Consider the following 14950-nt stretch of genomic DNA (forward strand, 5'->3'; position numbering starts at 1 on the left):
CGTTATCATCTAAAATATTGACCGAAACCTGTTTTAATCGACTGTTTCAGTGTGGGACGACATTACTACGTGATCCAAACCAGAAAAAACGCAGGATCCGTTCAACAAGTATGTGAAGAACGCGAAAGTACGAGCCTGATGAGGGCAAATCCCAGACCTATCCCAGACATAACTTGCGTTATCATCTAAAATATTGACCGAAACCTGTTTTAATCGACTGTTTCAGTGTGGTACGATATTACTACGAGATCCAATCCAGAAAAAGCCCCGGAACTAGCCATGAAGTATCAGAAATATGCGAAATTATGAGCCTGATTAGGGCAAATCCTACACCTAACCCAGACCTAACATGCGTTATCCTCTAAAATATTGATCGAAACCAGGTTTAATGGACTGTTTCAGTGTGGTACTACATTACTACGTGATCCAAACCAGAAAAAACCCAGAATCTGTCCAACAAGTATGTGAAAAACGCGAAACTATGAGCCTGATGAGGGCAAATCCCAGTCCTATCTCAGACCTAACATGCGTTATCCTCTTAAATATTGATCGAAACCAGGTTTAATGGGCTGTTTCTGTGTGATACCACATTACTACGGGATCCAAACCAGAAAAAGCCCAGAATCTGGCCATCAGGTATGAGAAATATGCGAAAGTAGAGCCTGCTGAGGGCAAATCCTAGACCTAACCCAGACCTAACATGCGTTATCCTCTAAAATATTGATCGAAACCAGGTTTAATGAACTGTTTCAGTGTGGTACCACATTACAACGTGATCCAAACCAGAAAAAGCCAGGGATCTGTTCAACAAGTATGTGAAAAATGCGAAAATATGACCCTGATGAGGGCAAATCCCAGACCTACCCCAGACCAAGCTTGAGTTATCCTCTAAAATATTGATCGAATCGAGGTTTAGTTTACTGTTTCAGTGTGGTACCACATTACTACGTGATCCAATCCAGAAAAAGCCCAGGATAAAGCCTTGAATTATGAGAAATATGCGAAATTATGAGCCTGATTAGGGCAAATCCCAGGCCTAACCTAGACATAACATGCGTTATCCGCTAAAATATTGATCGAAACCAGGTTTAATGGACTGTTTCAGTGTGGTACCACATTACTACGTGATCCAAACCAGAAGAAACCCAGGATCCGTTCAACAAGTATGAGAAATATGCGAAAGTATCAGCCGGACGTGGGCAAATCCCAGACCTATCCCTGGCATAGCATGCGTTATTCTCTAAAATATTGATCGAAACCAGTTTTAATGGACTGTTTCAGTGTGGTACCACATTACTACGTGTTTCAAACCAGAAAAAACCCAGGATCCGTTCAACAAGTATGTGAAGAATGCGATAGTATGTGTCTGTTGTGGGTAAAATCCCAGACCTAACCTAGACCTAACATGAGTTATTCTCTAAAATATCGATCGAAACCAGGTTTAATTGTGTGTTTCAGTGTGGTACCACATTACTACCTGATTCAAACCAGAAAAAAACGCAGGATCTGTACTACAAGTATGTGAAGAATGCGAAACTATGAGCCTGATGAGGGCAAATCCCAGACCTATCCCAGACCTAACATGCGTTATCCTCTAAAATAATGATCGAATCGAGGTTTAGTTAACTGTTTCAGTGTGGTACCACATTACTACGTGATCCAATCCAGAAAAAGCCCAGGATAAAGCCTTGAAGTATGAGAAATATGCGAAATTATGAGCCTGATTAGGGCAAATCCCAGGCCTAACCTAGACATAACATGCGTTATTCTCTAAAATATCGATCGAAACCAGGTTTAATTGTGTGTTTCAGTGTGGTACCACATTACTACGTGATTCAAACCAGAAAAAATCGCAGGATCTGTACTACAAGTATGTGAAAAACGCGAAACTATGAGCCTGATGAGGGCAAATCCCAGTCCTATCTCAGACCTAACATGCGTTATCCTCTTAAATATTGATCGAAACCAGGTTTAATGGGCTGTTTCTGTGTGGTACCACATTACTACGGGAGCCAAACCAGAAAAAGCCCAGAATCTGGCCATCAGGTATGAGAAATATGCGAAAGTAGAGCCTGCTGAGGGCAAATCCTAGACCTAACCCAGACCTAACATGCGTTATCCTCTAAAATATTGATCGAAACCAGGTTTAATGAACTGTTTCAGTGTGGTACCACATTACAACGTGATCCAAACCAGAAAAAACCCAGAATCTGTCGGACAAGTATGTGAAAAACGCGAAACTATGAGCCTGATGAGGGCAAATCCCAGGCCCAACCATGACCTAACATGCGTTATCCTCAAAAATATTGATCGAAACCAGGTTTAAACGACTGTTTCAGTGTGGTACCACATTACTACCTGATCCAAACCAGAAAAATACCCAGGATCTGTTTAACAAGTATGTGAAGAACGCGAAAATATGACCCTGATGAGGGCAAATCCCCGGCCTAACCCAGACCTAACATGCGTTATCCTCTAAAATATTTATCAAGACCAGATTTAATTGAATGTTTCAGTGTGGTACCACATGTCTACGTGATCCAGACCAGAAAAAACCCAGAATCTGTTTAACAAGTACGTGGAGAATGCGAAAGTATGTGTCTGATGAGGGCAAATCCCAGGTTCAACCTGGACATAACGTGCGTTATCCTCTAAAATATTGATCGAAACCAGGTTTAATTGACAGTTTCATTGTGGTAACACATTACTACGGGATCCAAACCAGAAAAAGCCCAGAATCTGGCCATCAAGTATGAGAAATATGCGAAAGTACGAGCCTGATGAGAGCAATTCCCAGATCTGACCTAGACCTAACATGAGTTATTCTCTAAAATATTGATCGAAACCAGGTTTAATGGACTGTTTCAGTGTGGTACCACATTACTACGTGATCCAATCCAGGAAAAGCCCAGGATCTAGCCATGAAGTATGAGAAATGTGCGAAATTATGAGCCTGATTATGGCAAATCCTGGCCCTAACCCAGACCTAACATGCGTTATCCTCTAAAATATTGATCGAAACCAGGTTTAATGGACTGTTTCAGTGTGGTACCACATTTCTACGTGATCCAAACCAGAAAAATACCCAGGATCTGTTCAACAAGTATGTGAAGAACGCGAAAATATGACCCTGATGGGGGCAGATCCCAGACCTATCCCAGACAAAACTTGCGTTATCATCTAAAATATTGACCGAAACCTGTTTTAATCGACTGTTTCAGTGTGGTACCACATTACTACGTGATCCAAACAAGAAAAAACCCAGGATCCGTTCAACAAGTATGTGAAGAACGCGAAAGTACGAGCCTGATGAGAGCAAATCCCAGACCTAACCAAGACCTAACATGCGTTATCCTCTAAAATATTGATCGAAACCAGGTTTAATGGACTGTTTCAGTGTGGTACCATATTACTACGTGATCCAAACCAGAAAAAACCCAGAATCTTTTTAACAAGTATGTGAAGAACGCGAAAGTACGAGCCTGATGAGAGCAAATCCCAGACCTAACCAAGACCTACCATGCGTTATTCACTAAAATATTGATCGAAACCAGGTTTAGTCGTGTGTTTCAGTGTGGTACCACATTACTACGTGATTCAAACCAGAAAAAATCGCAGGATCTGTACTACAAGTATGTGAAGAATGCGAAAGTATGAGCCGGACGTGGGCAAATCCCAGACCTATCCCAGACATAACATGCGTTATTCTCTAAAATATTGATCGAATCCAGGTTTAATGGACTGTTTCATTGTGGTACCAGATTACTACGTGATCCAAACCAGAAAAAACCCAGAATCTGTTCATCAAGTATGTGAAAAACGCGAAACCATGAGCCTGATGAGGGCAAATCCCAGACCTATCCCAGACCTAACATGCGTTATCCTCTAAAATATTGATCGAAACCAGGTTTAATGGACTGTTTCAGTGTGGTACCACATTTCTACGTGATCCAAACCAGAAAAATACGCAGGATCTGTTTAACAAGTATGTGAAGAACGCGAAAGTACGAGCCTGATGAGAGCAAATCGCAGACCTAACCAAGACCTACCATGCGTTATTCTCTAAAATATTGATCGAAACCAGGTTTAATGGACTGTTTCAGTGAGGTACCACATTACTATGTGATCCAAACCAGAAAAAACCCAGAATCTGTTCATCAAGTATGTGAAAAACGCGAAACTATGAGCCTGATGAGGGCAAATCCCAGACCTATACCAGACATAACTTGCGTTATCAACTAAAATATTGACTGAAACCTGTTTTAATCGACTGTTTCAGTGTGGTACCACATTACTACGAGATCCAATCCAGAAAAAGCCCGGGAACTAGCCATGAAGTATCAGAAATATGCGAAATTATGAGCCTGATTAGGGCAAATCCTACACCTAACCCAGACCTAACATGCGTTATCCTCTAAAATATTGATCGAAACCGGGTTTAATGGACTGTTTCAGTGTGGTGCCACATCACTACGTGATCCAAACCAGAAAAAACCCAGAATCTGTCCAACAAGTATGTGAAAAACGCGAAACTATGAGCCTGATGAGGGCAAATCCCAGTCCTATCTCAGACCTAACATGCGTTTTCCTCTAAAATATATATCAAGACCAGGTTAAATTGAATGTATCAGTGTGGGACCGCATTACTACGTGATCCAAACCAGAAAAAGCCCAGGATCCTTTCACCAAGTATGTGGAGAATGCGAATGTATGTGTCTGATGAGGGAAAATCCCAGGCCCAACCAAGACCTAACATGCGTTATCCTCAAAAATATTGATCGAAACCAGGGTTAAACGACTGTTTCAGTGTGGTACCACATTACTACCTGATCCAAGCCAGAAAAATACCCTGGATCTGTTTAACAAGTACGTGAAGAACGCGAAAATATGACCCTGATGAGGGCAAATCCCCGGCCTAAACTAGACATAACATGCGATATCCTCTAAAATATTGATCGAAACCAGGTTTAATGAACTGTTTCTGTGTGGTACCACATTACTACGGGATCGAAACCAGAAAAAGCCCAGAATCTGGCCATCAAGTATGAGAAATATGCGAAAGTACGAGCCTGATGAGAGCAATGCCCAGACCTGACCTAGACCTAACATGAGATATTCTCTAAAATATTGATCGAAACCAGGTTTAATGGACTGTTTCAGTGTGGTACCACATGTCTACGTGATCCAGACCAGAAAAAACCCAGGATCTGTTTAACAAGTACGTGGAGAATGCGAAAGTATGTGTCTGATGAGGGCAAATCCCAGGTCCAACCTGGACATAACGCGCGTTATCCTCTAAAATATTGATCGAAACCAGGTTTAATTGACAGTTTCATTGTGGTAACACATTACTACGGGATCCAAACCAGAAAAAGCCCAGAATCTGGCCATCAAGTACGAGAAATATGCGAAAGTACGAGCCTGATGAGAGCAATGCCCAGACCTGACCTAGACCTAACATGAGATATTCTCTAAAATATTGATCGAAACCAGGTTTAATGGACTGTTTCAGTGTGGTACCACATTACTACGTGATACAATCCAGAAAAAGCCCAGGATCTAGCCATGAAGTATGAGAAATGTGCGAAATTATGAGCCTGATTATGGCAAATCCTAGACCTAACCCAGACCTAACATGCGTTATCCTCTAAAATATTGATCGAAACCAGGTTTAATGGACTGTTTCAGTGTGGTACCACATTACTACGTGATCCAAACCAGAAAAAGCCAGGGATCTGTTCAACAAGTATGTGAAGAACGCGAAAGTACGAGCCTGATGAGAGCAAATCCCAGACCTAACCAAGACCTAACATGCGTTATCCTCTAAAATATTGATCGAAACCAGGTTTAATGGACTGTTTCAGTGTGGTACCATATTACTACGTGATCCAAACCAGAAAAAACCCAGAATCTTTTCAACAAGTATGTGAAAAACGCGAAACTATGAGCCTGATGAGGGCAAATCCCAGACCTCTCCCAGACCTAACATGCGTTATCCTCTAAAATATTGATCGAAACCAGGTCTAATGTACTGTTTCAGTGTGGTACCACATTACTACGTGATCCAAACCAGAAAAAGCCAGGGATCTGTTCAACAAGTATGTGAAGAACGCGAAAGTACGAGCCTGATGAGAGCAAATCCCGGACCTAACCAAGACCTACCATGCGTTATTCTATAAAATATTGATCGAAACCAGGTTTAATGGACTGTTTCAGTGTGGTACCACATTACTACGTGATCCAAACCAGAAAAAACCCAGAATCTGTTCAACAAGTATGTGAAAAACGCGAAACTATGAGCCTGATGAGGGCAAATCCCAGACCTATCCCAGACCTAACATGCGTTATCCTCTAAAATATTGATCGACACCAGGTTTAATGGACTGTTTCAGTGTGGTACCACATTACTACGTGATCCAAACCAGAAAAATACCCAGGATCTGTTCAACAAGTATGTGAAGAACGCGAAAAAATGACCCTGATGTGGGCAAATCCCAGACCTATCCCAGACATAACTTGCATTATCATATGAAATATTGACCGAAACCTGTTTTAATCGACTGTTTCAGTGTGGTACCACATTACTACGAGATCCAATCCAGAAAAAGCCCGGGAACTAGCCATGATGTATCAGAAATATGCGAAGGTATGAGCCCGCTGAGGGCAAATCCTAGACCTAACCCAGACCTAACATGCGTTACCCTCTAACTTATTGATCGAAACCAGGTTTAATGGACTGTTTCAGTGTGGTATCACATTTCTACGTGATCCAAACCAGAAAAATACCCAGGATCTGTTCAACAAGTATGTGAAGAACGCGAAAAAATGACCCTGATGAGGGCAAATCCCAGACCTATCCCAGACACAACTTGCGTTATCATCTAAAATATTGACCGAAACCTGTTTTAATCGACTGTTTCAGTGTGGTACCATATTACTACGTGATCCAATCCAGAAAAAGCCCAGGATCTAGCCATCAGGTATGAGAAATATGCGAAAGTATGAGCCTGATGAGGGCAAATCCTAGACCTAACCCAGACCTAGCATGCGTTATCCTCTAAAATATTGATCGAAACCATGTTTAATGAACTGTTTCAGTGTGGTGCCACATTACAACGTGATCCAAACCAGAAGAAACCCAGGATCCGGCCATCAAGTATAAGAAATATGCGAAAGTATGAGCCTGATGAGGGCAAATCCTAGACCTAACCCAGACCTAACATGAGTTATCCTCTAAAATATTTATCAAGACCAGGTTTAATTGAATGTTTCAGTGTGTTACCACAGGACTACGTGATCCAAACCAGAAAAAACCCAGGATCCGTTCAACAAGTATGTGAAGAGTGCGAAAATATGAACCTGATGAGGGCAAATCTTAGACCTATCCCAGACCTAACATGTGTGATCCTCTAGAATATTGATCGAAACCAGGTTAAATGGACAGTTTCAGTGTGGTACCACATTTTCTACGGGATCCAAACCAGAAAAACCCAGGATCTGTTCAACAAGTATGAGAAAAATGCGAAAGTACGAGCCTGATGAGAGCAAATCCCAGACCTAACCAAGACCTAACATGCGTTATCCTCTAAAATATTGATGGAAACCAGGTTTAATGGACTGTTTTAGTGTGGTACCATATTACTACGTGATCCAAACCAGAAAAAACCCAGAATCTTTTCAACAAGTATGTGAAAAACGCGAAACTATGAGCCTGATGAGGGAAAATCCCAGGCCTAACCAAGACCTAACATGCGTTATCCTCAAAAATATTGATCGAAACCAGGTTTAATCGACTGTTTCAGTGTGGTACCACATTACTACATGATCCAAACCGAAAAAATACCCAGGATCTGTTTAACAAGTATGTTAAAAATGCGAAAGTATGACCCTGATGAGGGCAAATCCCAGACCTATCCCAGACCTAACATGCGTTATCCTCTAAAATATTGATCGAAACCAGGTTTAATGGACTGTTTCAGTGTGGTACCACATTACTACGTGATCCAAACCGAAAAAATACCCAGGATCTGTTTAACAAGTATGTTAAAAATGCGAAAGTATGACCCTGATGAGGGCAAATCCCAGACCTATCCCGGACCTAACATGCGTTATCCTCTAAAATATTGATCGAAACGAGGTTTAATTGACTGTTTCAGTGTAGCACCACATTACTACGTGATCCAAACCAGAAAAAGCCAGGGATCTGTACAACAAGTATGTGAAAAATGCGAAAATATGACCCTGATGAGGGCAAATCCCAGACCTATCTCAGACCTAACATGCGTTATCCTCTCAAATATTGATCGAAACCAGGTTTAATGGACTGTTTCAGTGTGGTACCGCATTACTACGTGATGCAAACCAGAAAAAACCCAGGATCCGTTCTACAAGTATGTGGACAATGCGAATGTATGTGTCTGATGAGGGAAAATCCCAGGCCCAACCAAGACCTAACATGCGTTATCCTCAAAAATATTGATCGAAACCAGGTTTAAACGACTGTTTCAGTGTGGTACCACATTACTACCTGATCCAGACCAGAAAAATACCCAGGATCTGTTTAACAAGTATGTGAAGAACGCGAAAATATGACCCTGATGAGGGCAAATCCCAGGTCCAACCTGGACATAACATGCGTTATCCTCTAAAATATTGATCGAAACCAGGTTTAATTGACAGTTTCATTGTGGTAACACATTACTACGGGATCCAAACCAGAAAAAGCCCAGAATCTGGTCATGAAGTATGAGAAATATGCGGAAGTACGAGCCTGATGAGAGCAATCCCCAGACCTGACCTAGACCTAACATGAGTTATTCTCTAAAACATTGATCGAAACCAGGTTTAATGGACTGTTTCAGTGTGGTACCACATTACTACGTGATACAATCAGGAAAAAGCCCAGGTTCTAGCCATCAAGTATGAGAAATATGCGAAAGTATGAGCCTGATGAGGGCAAACCCTAGACCTAACCCAGACCTAACATGCGTTATCCTCTAAAATATTGATCGAAACCAGGTTTAATGGACTGTTTCAGTGTGGTACCACATTACTACGTGATTCAAACCAGAAAAAAACGCAGGATCTGTACAACAAGTATGTGAAGTATGCGAAAGTATGAGCCTGACGTTGGCAAATCCCAGACCTATCCCAGACCAAGCTTGCGTTATCCTCTAAAATATTGATCGAATCGAGGTTTAGTTTACTGTTTCAGTGTGGTACCACATTACTACGTGATCCAATCCAGAAAAAGCCCTGGATCAAGCCTTGAAGTATGAGAAATATGCGAAATTATGAGCCTGATTAGGGCAAATCCCAGGCCTAACCTAGACATAACATGCGCTATCCGCTAAAATATTGATCGAAACCAGGTTTAATGGACTGTTTCAGTGTGGTACCACATTACTACGTGATCCAAACCAGAAGAAACCCAGGATCCGTTCAACAAGTATGTGAAGAATGCGAAAGTATGTGTCTGATAAGGAAAATCTCAGGCGTAACCTAGACCTAACATGCGTTACCCTCAAAAATATTGATCGAAACCAGGTTTAACTGACTGTTTCAGAGTGGTACCACATTACTACGGGATCCAAACCAGAAAAAGCCCAGAATCTGGCCATCAAGTATGAGAAATATGCGAAAGTACGAGCCTGATGAGAGCAAATCCCAGACCTAACCTAGACCTAACATGAGTTATTCTCTAAAATATTGATCGAAACCAGTTTTAATGGACTGTTTCAGTGTGGTACCACATTACTACGTGTTTCAAACCAGAAAAAACCCAGGATCCGTTCAACAAGTATGTGAAGAATGCGATAGTATGTGTCTGTTGTGGGAAAATCCCAGACCTAACCTTGACCTAACATGAGTTATTCTCTAAAATATTGATCGAAACCAGGGTTAATCGTGTGTTTCAGTGTGGTACCACATTACTACGTGATCCAAACCAGAAGAAACCCAGGATCCGTTCAACAAGTATGTGAAGAATGCGAAAGTATGTGTCTGATAAGGAAAATCTCAGGCCTAACCTAGACCTAACATGCGTTACCCTCAAAAATATTGATCGAAACCAGTTTCAATGGACTGTTTCAGTGTGGTACCACATTACTACGTGTTTCAAACCAGAAAATACCCAGGATCCGTTCAACAAGTATGTGAAGAATGCGATAGAATGTGTCTGTTGTGGGAAAATCCCAGACCTAACCTAGACCTAACATGAGTTATTCTCTAAAATATTGATCGAAACCAGGTTTAATCGTGTGTTTCAGTGTGGTACCACATTACTACGTGATTCAAACCAGAAAAAAACGCAGGATCTGTACAACAAGTATGTGGAGAATGCGAAAGTATGAGCCGGACGTTGGCAAATCCCAGCCCTATCCCAGACATAACATGCGTTATCCTCTAAAATATTGACCGAAACCAGGTTTAATGAACTGTTGCAGTGTGGTACTACAGTACAACCTAACCTAGACATAACATGCGTTATCCTCTAAAATATTGATCGAAACCAGGTTTAATGAACTGTTTCAGTGTGGTACCACAGTACAACCTAACCCAGACCTAACATGCGTTATCCTCCCAAATATTGATCGAAACCAGGTTTAATGGACTGTTTCAGTGTGGTACCACATTACAACGTGATCCAAACCAGAAAAAGCCATGGATCTGTTCAACAAGTATGTGAAAAATGCGAAAATATGACCCTGATGAGGGCAAATCCCAGACCTACCCCTGACCTAGCTTGCGTTATCCTCTAAAATATTGATCGAATCGAGGTTTAGTTTACTGTTTCAGTGTGGTACCACATTACTACGGGATCCAAACCAGAAAAAGCCCAGAATCTGGCCATCAACTATGAGAAATATGCGAAAGTACGAGCCTGATGTGAGCAAATCCCAGACCTAACCAAGACCTAACATGCGTTATTCTCTAAAATATTGATCGAAACCAGGTTTAATGGACTGTTTCAGTGTTGTACCACATTACTACGTGATCCAAACCCGAAAAAACCCAGAATCTGTTCAACAAGTATGTGAAAAACGCGAAACTATGAGCCTGATGAGGGCAAATCCCAGACCTATCTCAGACCTAACATGCGTTATCCTCTTAAATATTGATCGAAACCAGGTTTAATGGACTGTTTCAGTGTGGTACCACATTACTACGTGATCCAAACCAGAAAAAGCCAGGGATCTGTACAACAAGTATGTGAAAAATGCGAAAATATGACCCTGATGAGGGCAAATCCCGGACCTATCCCAGACCTAACATGCGTTATCCTCTTAAATATTGATCGAAACAAGGTTTAATGGACTGTTTCAGTGTGGTACCACATTAGTACGAGATCCAAACCAGAAAAAGCCAGGGATCTGTACAACAAGTATGTGAAAAATGCGAAAATATGACCCTGATGAGGGCAAATCCCGGACCTATCCCAGACCTAACATGCGTTATCCTCTAAAATATTGACCGAAACCAGGTTTAATGAACTGTTGCAGTGTGGTACCACAGTACATCCTAACCCAGACCTAACATGCGTTATCCTCCCAAATATTGATCGAAACCAGGTTTAATGGACTGTTTCAGTGTGGTACCGCATTACTACGTGATGGAAACCAGAAAAAACCCAGGATCCGTTCAACAAGTATATGGAGAATGCGAATGTATCTGTCTGATGAGGGAAAATCCCAGGCCCAACCAAGACCTAACATGCGTTATCCTCAAAAATATTGATCGAAACCAGGTTTAATGGACTGTTTCAGTGTGGTACCACATTACTACGTGATCCAAACCGAAAAAATACCCAGGATCTGTTTAACAAGTATGTTAAAAATGCGAAAGTATGACCCTGATGAGGGCAAATCCCAGACCTATCCCGGACCTAACATGCGTTATCCTCTAAAATATTGATCGAAACGAGGTTTAATTGACTGTTTCAGTGTAGTACCACATTACTACGTGATCCAAACCAGAAAAAGCCAGGGATCTGTACAACAAGTATGTGAAAAATGCGAAAATATGACCCTGATGAGGGCAAATCCCAGACCTATCTCAGACCTAACATGCGTTATCCTCTCAAATATTGATCGAAACCAGGTTTAATGGACTGTTTCAGTGTGGTACCGCATTACTACGTGATGCAAACCAGAAAAAACCCAGGATCCGTTCTACAAGTATGTGGACAATGCGAATGTATGTGTCTGATGAGGGAAAATCCCAGGCCCAACCAAGACCTAACATGCGTTATCCTCAAAAATATTGATCGAAACCAGGTTTAAACGACTGTTTCAGTGTGGTACCACATTACTACCTGGTCCAGACCAGAAAAATACCCAGGATCTGTTTAACAAGTATGTGAAGAACGCGAAAATATGACCCTGATGAGGGCAAATCCCAGGTCCAACCTGGACATAACATGCGTTATCCTCTAAAATATTGATCGAAACCAGGTTTAATTGACAGTTTCATTGTGGTAACACATTACTACGGGATCCAAACCAGAAAAAGCCCAGAATCTGGTCATGAAGTATGAGAAATATGCGGAAGTACGAGCCTGATGAGAGCAATCCCCAGACCTGACCTAGACCTAACATGAGTTATTCTCTAAAATATTGATCGAAACCAGGTTTAATGGACTGTTTCAGTGTGGTACCACATTACTACGTGATACAATCAGGAAAAAGCCCAGGTTCTAGCCATCAAGTATGAGAAATATGCGAAAGTATGAGCCTGATGAGGGCAAACCCTAGACCTAACCCAGACCTAACATGCGTTATCCTCTAAAATATTGATCGAAACCAGGTTTAATGGACTGTTTCAGTGTGGTACCACATTACTACGTGATTCAAACCAGAAAAAAACGCAGGATCTGTACAACAAGTATGTGAAGTATGCGAAAGTATGAGCCTGACGTGGGCAAATCCCAGACCTATCCCAGACCAAGCTTGCGTTATCCTCTAAAATATTGATCGATTCGAGGTTTAGTTTACTGTTTCAGTGTGGTACCACATTACTACGTGATCCAATCCAGAAAAAGCCCTGGATCAAGCCTTGAAGTATGAGAAATATGCGAAATTATGAGCCTGATTAGGGCAAATCCCAGGCCTAACCTAGACATAACATGCGCTATCCGCTAAAATATTTATCGAAACCAGGTTTAATGGACTGTTTCAGTGTGGTACCACATTACTACGTGATCCAAACCAGAAGAAACCCAGGATCCGTTCAACAAGTATGTGAAGAATGCGAAAGTATGTGTCTGATAAGGAAAATCTCAGGCGTAACCTAGACCTAACATGCGTTACCCTCAAAAATATTGATCGAAACCAGGTTTAACTGACTGTTTCAGAGTGGTACCACATTACTACGGGATCCAAACCAGAAAAAGCCCAGAATCTGGCCATCAAGTATGAGAAATATGCGAAAGTACGAGCCTGATGAGAGCAAATCCCAGACCTAACCTAGACCTAACATGAGTTATTCTCTAAAATATTGATCGAAACCAGTTTTAATGGACTGTTTCAGTGTGGTACCACATTACTACGTGTTTCAAACCAGAAAAAACCCAGGATCCGTTCAACAAGTATGTGAAGAATGCGATAGTATGTGTCTGTTGTGGGAAAATCCCAGACCTAACCTTGACCTAACATGAGTTATTCTCTAAAATATTGATCGAAACCAGGGTTAATCGTGTGTTTCAGTGTGGTACCACATTACTACGTGATCCAAACCAGAAGAAACCCAGGATCCGTTCAACAAGTATGTGAAGAATGCGAAAGTATGTGTCTGATAAGGAAAATCTCAGGCCTAACCTAGACCTAACATGCGTTACCCTCAAAAATATTGATCGAAACCAGTTTCAATGGACTGTTTCAGTGTGGTACCACATTACTACGTGTTTCAAACCAGAAAATACCCAGGATCCGTTCAACAAGTATGTGAAGAATGCGATAGAATGTGTCTGTTGTGGGAAAATCCCAGACCTAACCTAGACCTAACATGAGTTATTCTCTAAAATATTGATCGAAACCAGGTTTAATCGTGTGTTTCAGTGTGGTACCACATTACTACGTGATTCAAACCAGAAAAAAACGCAGGATCTGTACAACAAGTATGTGGAGAATGCGAAAGTATGAGCCGGACGTGGGCAAATCCCAGCCCTATCCCAGACATAACATGCGTTATCCTCTAAAATATTGACCGAAACCAGGTTTAATGAACTGTTGCAGTGTGGTACTACAGTACAACCTAACCTAGACATAACATGCGTTATCCTCTAAAATATTGATCGAAACCAGGTTTAATGAACTGTTTCAGTGTGGTACCACAGTACAACCTAACCCAGACCTAACATGCGTTATCCTCCCAAATATTGATCGAAACCAGGTTTAATGGACTGTTTCAGTGTGGTACCACATTACAACGTGATCCAAACCAGAAAAAGCCATGGATCTGTTCAACAAGTATGTGAAAAATGCAAAAATATGACCCTGATGAGGGCAAATCCCAGACCTACCCCAGACCTAGCTTGCGTTATCCTCTAAAATATTGATCGAATCGAGGTTTAGTTTACTGTTTCAGTGTGGTACCACATTACTACGGGATCCAAACCAGAAAAAGCCCAGAATCTGGCCATCAACTATGAGAAATATGCGAAAGTACGAGCCTGATGTGAGCAAATCCCAGACCTAACCAAGACCTAACATGCGTTATTCTCTAAAATATTGATCGAAACCAGGTTTAATGGACTGTTTCAGTGTTGTACCACATTACTACGTGATCCAAACCCGAAAAAACCCAGAATCTGTTCAACAAGTATGTGAAAAACGCGAAACTATGAGCCTGATGAGGGCAAATCCCAGACCTATCTCAGACCTAACATGCGTTATCCTCTTAAATATTGATCGAAACCAGGTTTAATGGACTGTTTCAGTGTGGTACCACATTA

This window comes from Colletes latitarsis, unplaced genomic scaffold (genome assembly GCF_051014445.1).
Source record: "Colletes latitarsis isolate SP2378_abdomen unplaced genomic scaffold, iyColLati1 scaffold0024, whole genome shotgun sequence".
NCBI classification, from domain to species: domain Eukaryota; kingdom Metazoa; phylum Arthropoda; class Insecta; order Hymenoptera; family Colletidae; genus Colletes; species Colletes latitarsis.